Source organism: Rhea americana, unplaced genomic scaffold, assembly GCF_003343005.1.
Source record: "Rhea americana isolate MKP2758 unplaced genomic scaffold, rheAme1 scaffold_378, whole genome shotgun sequence".
Classification (NCBI taxonomy): Eukaryota; Metazoa; Chordata; class Aves; order Rheiformes; family Rheidae; genus Rhea; species Rhea americana.
Window position 1 is genome coordinate 229,449 of NW_028186510.1, and position 7,669 is coordinate 237,117.

Below are 7,669 nucleotides of genomic sequence, written 5' to 3' on the forward strand. Positions count from 1 at the left end.
TTTTTTTACCATTTGTAAATAGCTTAAACAAATATAATTGCAAGACACAGAGAAGTAACAATTGCATTTTGCTGTAGAGCAAAACCTATCCCATGAGATTAACAATGAAGCAGCAGAAAAAATTAAAATTAAAATCAATTAGAAAGAAAAGTCATTTAAAAACTCGGATGCAGCCCTTGGCCAGCCGGACTGTGCGGGACGAGGGCAAGTGTTGCCTATTGCTATACAGAAAGATGAGCAATATTTTTTTTGAGGTGATTGGACTGGCAAACCCTGTGGGTTCTTTCTGGCCAGGATTAATTCTGTTTACTTTCTTTCTTTTTTTTTCCTTTATAAATTTCAGAGGGAAAAAGAAAAAGAACTGACTTTTTATTTGCATTTTAGTTGCTTTATTTAAAAACCCTAAATAAAGAAATAGGGAAGAGGAACTGGATTCTGCGCAGGAGCGTGTGTGCGGCCAGCCCGGTGCTTGGCTCTCGGAGCCTCTTCGGCTCTGCGTGTCCTATGAGACAAGGGAAAAGGAGCGAGCGGACGGGGACGTGGCGTGGCCCAGCCGGGTGGTGCTGGCCCATCCCGGATGCGTCTTTGCAGAGCCTGAACCAACGAAGTGGGTTAGGGAGAGCTGCAATGAGCCAGAGAGGAGCTGATCCTCTCTCTCTCCTCCTTTCCCCAGCAGAACTTGCTCTGTTGTAAAACTAGCTTTAATGAACCGGGTATAAACCTCTGTCCGGGGCTGTAACCGCTGCATTCACGCAGATTGAGCGCTTTGGCTGTGCTGCCCGCTTCCCGAAGCCGATTAAACGGAGATGAGCGGGATTTGAAGGAGCGAGCACGCGGGGCTGCGTGCCTTGGGCCGAGCTGGTTTTGCGCTCCCATGCAGCGTGACAGCGGTGGCCCTTGGCTGGCACAGGAGGGAGGAGACGTCGCCAGCTGCCCAAGCCAGGCAAAYCTCGAGGAGTCCTGTGCCCTGGCTCGGGGGTTTGTGCAGCTCCCACCAAGCCTGCTCAGAAACCTTTCTCCACCATCCAGCCAGTGGTGGGTCTTCCAGTGCTGCCTCAAATCCTAGGGTTCAAGACACTTGGGAAATCGGCCTGCGACACCAAGCCTCGTCTCAGGGGATGGGGCAGCTGCTGAACGATCCAGCTCTGCCTCTGCGGGCTGGGCGCTGCCGACTGTGCATTGCCTCCRTCATCCTCTTTCCTTCTTCTGCCTGCTTGAGTAGAAATGACCCAGAGCTAGGAGCACTCATGGGCTTCAGCTCCTTTCAGACAGGGAGCTGATGCCAAGAAAAACCTCACCTTGATCCTTCCTGTCCCTGCAATGTGCCTGGTTTAGCATGAAGAAATGCAAGACCTTGAGCTGGTCAGTACCGAAGTTGCATCAAGGGAGACATAGATAAAAGCTCAGCTCTGGATGCATTATAATGGAGCAATGCTGCCTAAGGTCCAGTTTCAAATCCCTACGGTCTTTTCTTGAGTCCTTCGTTACTTCTACTCTTCCAGCATGGCTGGAAGCAGCGCTTTCCCGCTAAGTGTTTTATTTTTCAATACACACAAAAGTCATCAAGTAAAAACTTTGAACGAAAGGGAAAAACAGACTGATCAAAGCTAGAAACAGAGGGTTTAGAAGGATTTCACAAGTAGTGAAATGACCAAAATCTCTGAAAATTTCTACAGTTGAAAAATGACACAGTGACTAGACTAAACTAGCAGGTCTCCAGCAGGAATCCACCGCACTGGTCTCAGTGGGAGACCTCCAAGTTGACCTGCAGATCCCAGATTCCTCCTCTTCATCACTCTCCATTAGCAGCTAAGTAGACCATTTGCAGGTCCTTTGCTCTCCAACCATCTGTATCAGGCAAGAACTATGCTTAACCACTTTTCTGCATGTCTCCAAGGGTGTTACTCAGGCCTGGATCACCCTCTGCGTTTTGGAGAGTAGTCTGAGCTCTTCTGTTGGTGGCAGGGAGAGCCAGTTTTCCAGGCTGTGCCATGCCAAGCTCAGGAAGGACCAGCATCACCTTCATGGCATTAAACCCTTCAAGGCGGGATGGGTCCTTCCTTGGTGGAGGGTATTGCCCGTTGGTTGAGACCACACCGCGGCCCCGGTTGTGCTCTTGTTCCCCACAGTATGAAAATGCCCTTCAGGTGCAACCCTGATCAAGAGAATTGTCTGTAGGACAGCTCCGATTGTCATTACCTGCAGGGAAAAAAATCTTTGGTATCGTGGCAAGTTGCTCCTCAAGGCATTTTGGTAGCTGTGAGGGCAGCAGACAAGGCTGGATCCTGCATGAGGCAGGGCTCAGTCTATCTTTGGTTGATCCAGCAGGCTCTGGCCGATGAAGCCTCCATCTGGACCATGTTCKCTGGGAGCAGTTCTCTGGAAGATGAGGGAAAGCATGTGGGGAGAAGATGGGAGAATGATGCAACACGGCTCCTATCCCATCTTCTCCCAGCTTGGTCAATGMCAGCAGCATCTAGGGGAGCAGTGCCCAGGCACTGTCCCTTGGCGCTTCTGAGCCCCYACTCTCAGCTTTTCTGAGGTTTCCCAAGCCACTTGATTCATGCAACATAGTGGAAGCCAGCTTGTCTCTGTAGGCTTGTGAACTTCAGGTTGCATCTAAGCCAGGCTTGGTGAGACCTATCTGTTGTTAGAAACAGGCTTTCTGAATGGTTTTAACTTCCAAGCATCAAAACTTCTCATGGTAGGAAAGGTCTCAAAGGAGGAGATGATAGGGCARCAAGAAGAATCAAGAGCTCCTTGGGGTATCCGAGGACAAGAGAAAGATGGGTTAGTGGATTGATAGGGTTGCTGGAAGAAACCATAGAGATTAGATCCTCTTAAAACCCAGGTCCTTTTTCAATCAATCTTGTCTCTCCTGTGCCCACCTGGTATTGAGCATCTTGGTTAGTGCTGGTTGTGAGGAAGGTGAAGGCGGCAGAGATACCGCATTAGATGAGGGATGAAGATAAAACCCTATTTTGATTTTGGGAGCCACTTTGGCAAGACCCAATGAAGTTGAGATCTTGTTTTTTGCAGATGGTTGAGGTTAATGGTCACATCTAGTAATGGAGGTGAAGGATGGAGTGGTGAAGGGGCAGGAGGGGGGATGAGGACTCCACATTTTAGGGCAAATGCTCTTGTAATGTTGGGGAAGCAGAAAGAGGTATTTAACACTGCTTCCTCCAGAGGCCCATCACCTCCCTGCCCCTCCCAAAGGTGCAGCTAAGGCCTTATTTTTACTCTCCTCCCATCTTTAAGCAAGGAGAGGAAGAAACGGAGCAAATGGAGGAAAGAGCAAAGGGATGCCAGTTCAGGAGGTAGCTCTGTGGACATTCGAGGAGAACTCCCTGGCTCTACAGGGCAGACAAGGGACATCCCAACCCCCTCCGAGACCTGCTGGTAGGCTGGTGTCCTCCAGGACTTTTACTACCAGTCAGACTCCTCTTCCCCATCTGCCTATGTGTAGGGCTAAAGCAAGGCTGGGTGGTGGGCAGAAGCCTTGCATGAGCAGACACCATTTGCTGGGTCATGTCACTGACCCTAAATGAGTCCTTGTGGAGGAAGACCACTGGAACAGGCATCTCCAATTCATTCCTGGAGCTGGATGCTCAGTGTCAACACTGTGCCAGGTGCAGCTCCTTCCGCTCCTCTTTTTTTTTTTTTCGGAGTAGGAAACAGAAGCAGGTCTTCGAGACCACCAAAAGGATGGAAATTTGGTGTCCACGGTGCCTCAACAGCTCGGAAGGATCTCAGCCCTCATGTCCTTCTGGCTCAGGAAGCCAACAAGAGGGGGTGGGGTGGGCGGTTTTGGGGTGAGCGAGGGCCGTTTCCCTTGTCTCAGAGCACACGAGGAGCCCCGCGGCTTTAGCTCCGCAGGTTACTGTGGCTGATGATTGTCTCTCTTTCTCTCTTCTGCACAAAGACACTTGTGATTTGACACCTCAGTGGACAAACAGATCTGGATAAAGCAAAAAAATAAAATAAATAAAATAAAATAAAAAATAAAAACAAACCAAGGAAAGGAGCTGGACCCTGYGGGGTCAGTTTTGTGTGGAGGATCCAGATGGGGCAAGAGGGCACACATGGCGGGGTCCCGTGCCCCTGAGACCCTTACCCTGTTTGCCGGGCACGGGGCCACGCCGTGTGCCCCATCCTGCCCGGGGGKTGTCCTCCGAGCATCCCTTCTGCCCCTTTGCTGCACGCAGGGGCTTCTTCTACCTTCTGGTGGTGGTACAACACAATTTGCACAGAAAGGAAGAAAACAGACAAACAAACAAACCAGAGGGATAAACAACAGATCTTCCATGACTGAGTGACCTGAAAACATGATCCATGCAGAGAAGTCCTAATCAAATGAAAACTCGTGGACAAAAAAAGCACAGTTTGTCCCCTCCCGCTCCCACCCGACCTCCCCTCCCCGCATAATTATTACATTACTTCAAGAAAGAGTATATTTTTTTCATGCATAAATCAAATTTTCATCTTGTCTTTTTTTTTGTCTTTTTTTGGTCTTCTTTAAATTACATTTGAACACAGAACACATATAATAAATACTCTTGTACGACATGACTCAGAGAAAATTAACACATCTGAACGCAAAGGTATCGTCATCATTATTAGTTTTTCTTTTTTTTCTTTTTTTTTAAAAGGACTTGTTTAAATATGAAATCTGTAAACTCCAAGGGTCCTTTTTTTTTTTTAATCTTTCTCTCTCTCTTTCTCTCTCTCTTTCTCTCTTTTTTTTAATCGTGAAACTAACCAGCTTTCATTTCCTTAACATTCAATATGTCTCCCATTGAACGCGTCAAAGAAATAAGAACATGCCGTCTTCTGCAAAATTATAATTTAACAGTATAAAGCTTCAAGTCACAAATTCCAAAAACTAGCTAAGCAATTTTTTTTATCACATAAACTATACATTAAATATTTTGAGGTATTTCAGAGAACATTGTCAAAGGCTTGTAAGGTCTGTGCTGGGTGGAAAAGAAGGCTTTCTCCTGCATAGAGAACATCTTTGGTATCACAAGCCATGTGGGTATTAGGTAGGAGCAGGGTGGTGTGGCCATGAAGTCGGSCAAGATCTGGCCAAGGCAGTAATGTGGAAGGGGAGATGGGACGGTAGGGTGGTTTGGGGATGGTCTAGCCTGTTCTTTTGGGTTGCTCAGCCTGCAGGATGGAGGGGTTGGGGCCGGCTCTGCGGTGCCCCTGGTTGCTGCTCACGTGAGCGAGGCTCAGGCACAAATACGGGAAACTCCTTCCGATCCCGGCTCAGCGCCGTGGGGATTTTGGCCCAGGGCAAGTTTGGTCCAATTCAAAGAGAGCTGTTTCCCTTGAGTCGCCTCGGGCAGACCCTGTCTCGGTGGAGCAGCCCTGGTCAGGAGAGCATTTAAGCACCTACTTGTGCTTGACTTYGATTTGAAGCTTTTGAGACTGCGCATCCGCACAGGGACATTCCCTGAGCTGGGGTATGCTCCCAGCCCGCTGGGAAAGGGCCTCTCAGCCCCACAGCTCCACAGCGTCCAGGCCTTAAACAGGCAGGACTAGGAGACTGGAAGTCCCCGACATTTGTGCAACGCCCAGGTGATCCCACGTTCACTCTGTGGCCAACGTGAATGAAATGGTTCGGCTCAAACTTTTCTTCTTCCATAAGCAGGGACATAAGCTGCCCTGACTGCTCCAGACCTTTGTGTTAATTTGCTGYTGTTTCCACTGGAATATCTTTACTYGGGAAAAAAGGAGGAGGAGGCAAAAAAAGAACGAAAAAGGAGCCAAGGAGGTACAAACCAAGATTTCCCTAAATTAGACATTCTGACATTATACGTGGAAGAGCATCTTCTGGAGGCTGCTTCTGTTGCCTTTTTTAAAGCAACCAATCCATCATTTTATTTAGAACAACATATTTCATTCAGTGTAAAAATTTTTTTTTAAGATTCTTATGAACTGAAAAAAAAAATGTAGGAAAGAATCAGTTTGAGCTGAATCAATCTGACCAGTAACGTGACCAAACTGGAAACTCTGGGACTTTACYGGTTGTGTTTGATATTTTCTGTTGAGTTCTGTACGACTGAAGGGTGCTGGCTGACTCCTGACTCCTGGTGGAGGTCAGGGTGCGAAGAGGATGATGAGGCTTTCACAGCCTCAGCTGTCAGAGCAGATGTTTTAGCTGGGGAGACCGAGCTCTGCTCTGCATCTCCRAAAACCGTCTGATGAAGACAGCGGTAAAGGAGACGCTTTCAGCCATGTCGTGGGACTCTCCTCTGCACCACACTGGCTTTGATGCTGCTGTGAGACTGTTTCCCAGCACGGCTGCAGAGCTGGGCAGTGGAGCAGACTCGGCTGCATCCCTCTTGCTCAACAGGCCAAAAACGCCCCWTCAGGTACTTTAAAGAATTTCCTGCTTAAAGATTTCACAGCTCCAAACCATTCACTAAAAGAGGGTTTTGGAGAAAGCTGATGGTGAGGCTTTGTGCTGGCCAGATGGCACATCACAGGCAGCAGCTCAGTGAGGTCCGCCAAATACGGAGCATGTCCTCACCCGCTGTTTCTGCCTTCGTCTTTTCAGAAATGCCATAAATTCTGTCCGTGCTTCCAAAAYGTGAAACGAAAGCCCAAATTTGAGCTAAGTGAGGAAGAAATATCCAGCGACGAAATACGGGTTTTCATCTCTTTGGCTTTTGTGTGGTCCCAGAACTGAGCTCGGCTGGTGAAGGACATGGGGCAAACCTCCTTCCACATCCCTACACTGACGCTCTGTGAGAAGAGCCGTAATCACGGCCTGAGCCACGAGGTCAGTGCTCCTGGGGAAAAGCCAGGCAGGAGAGAGGGGCTGGACAGAGGGACCCTGGGGACCAGGCTAGGTTTGAGGGCACAGGGAGGTCCAAGAGGAGGAACATACYGGGGAAATAAYGCACATTTYCCACAGTGGGAGGAAAGGGGGATGYTTGCTAKTATTTTAGGASAAGGGKTTTTTTTCTCCATCCCAACACCCAAAGACTACAAGAATTGCCGAAATCCATCTGTTTGGAGAGCTGAGGTAATAGTGAGTCTTTAGGATAAAAGCAGAGGAGCAAAGAAATGGCCACACACCTTTGGTACAAGAAAAAGGCACTCATCTACCACGCTACCATCCCGGGGTCGCTTGCTCGCCTTCTCTCTCGCGCTCACTCTCTGGGGACTCAACAGGGCTGCAAGGAGGGGTCTGGAGGGGTGGGCGGTGGGTGGCCCCGAGGGGCAGGGAGGTCTCGGCCGACCATCCCGAGGGTAGCAGGGAAAGTGGCGTTTCCAGCACAGACCAGACAAGGCAACAAAATCTTTGGTATCAGACGTGATTTTCAAATCACAAAAATTGAAAACTCAAGTGAGGTAGCCTTTATTCTCGGGTTCTCACTAGAAATGTCTTTGCATCCTTGAGGGCCTGTGGTGTTTACTTTTTTYTYTCTCTCTCTCTCTCTYTTTTTAATTTTTTCCTGTTTTTCTGTGTGTTTTTCACTTCCCAAACCAAGGCCCCCTTCCTGGCTTTTCAGCCCTTGAATACTACTCGATGGGGTTCAGGGATCCACCACCATCGTCACCACATCACGACAAGACAAGAAGAAACAACGTTAGGGGAAAATCAGTGGTGGGGAGCGGGGTCCTGGGGAATGAGATTTGCTTTGCCATTAGGGTG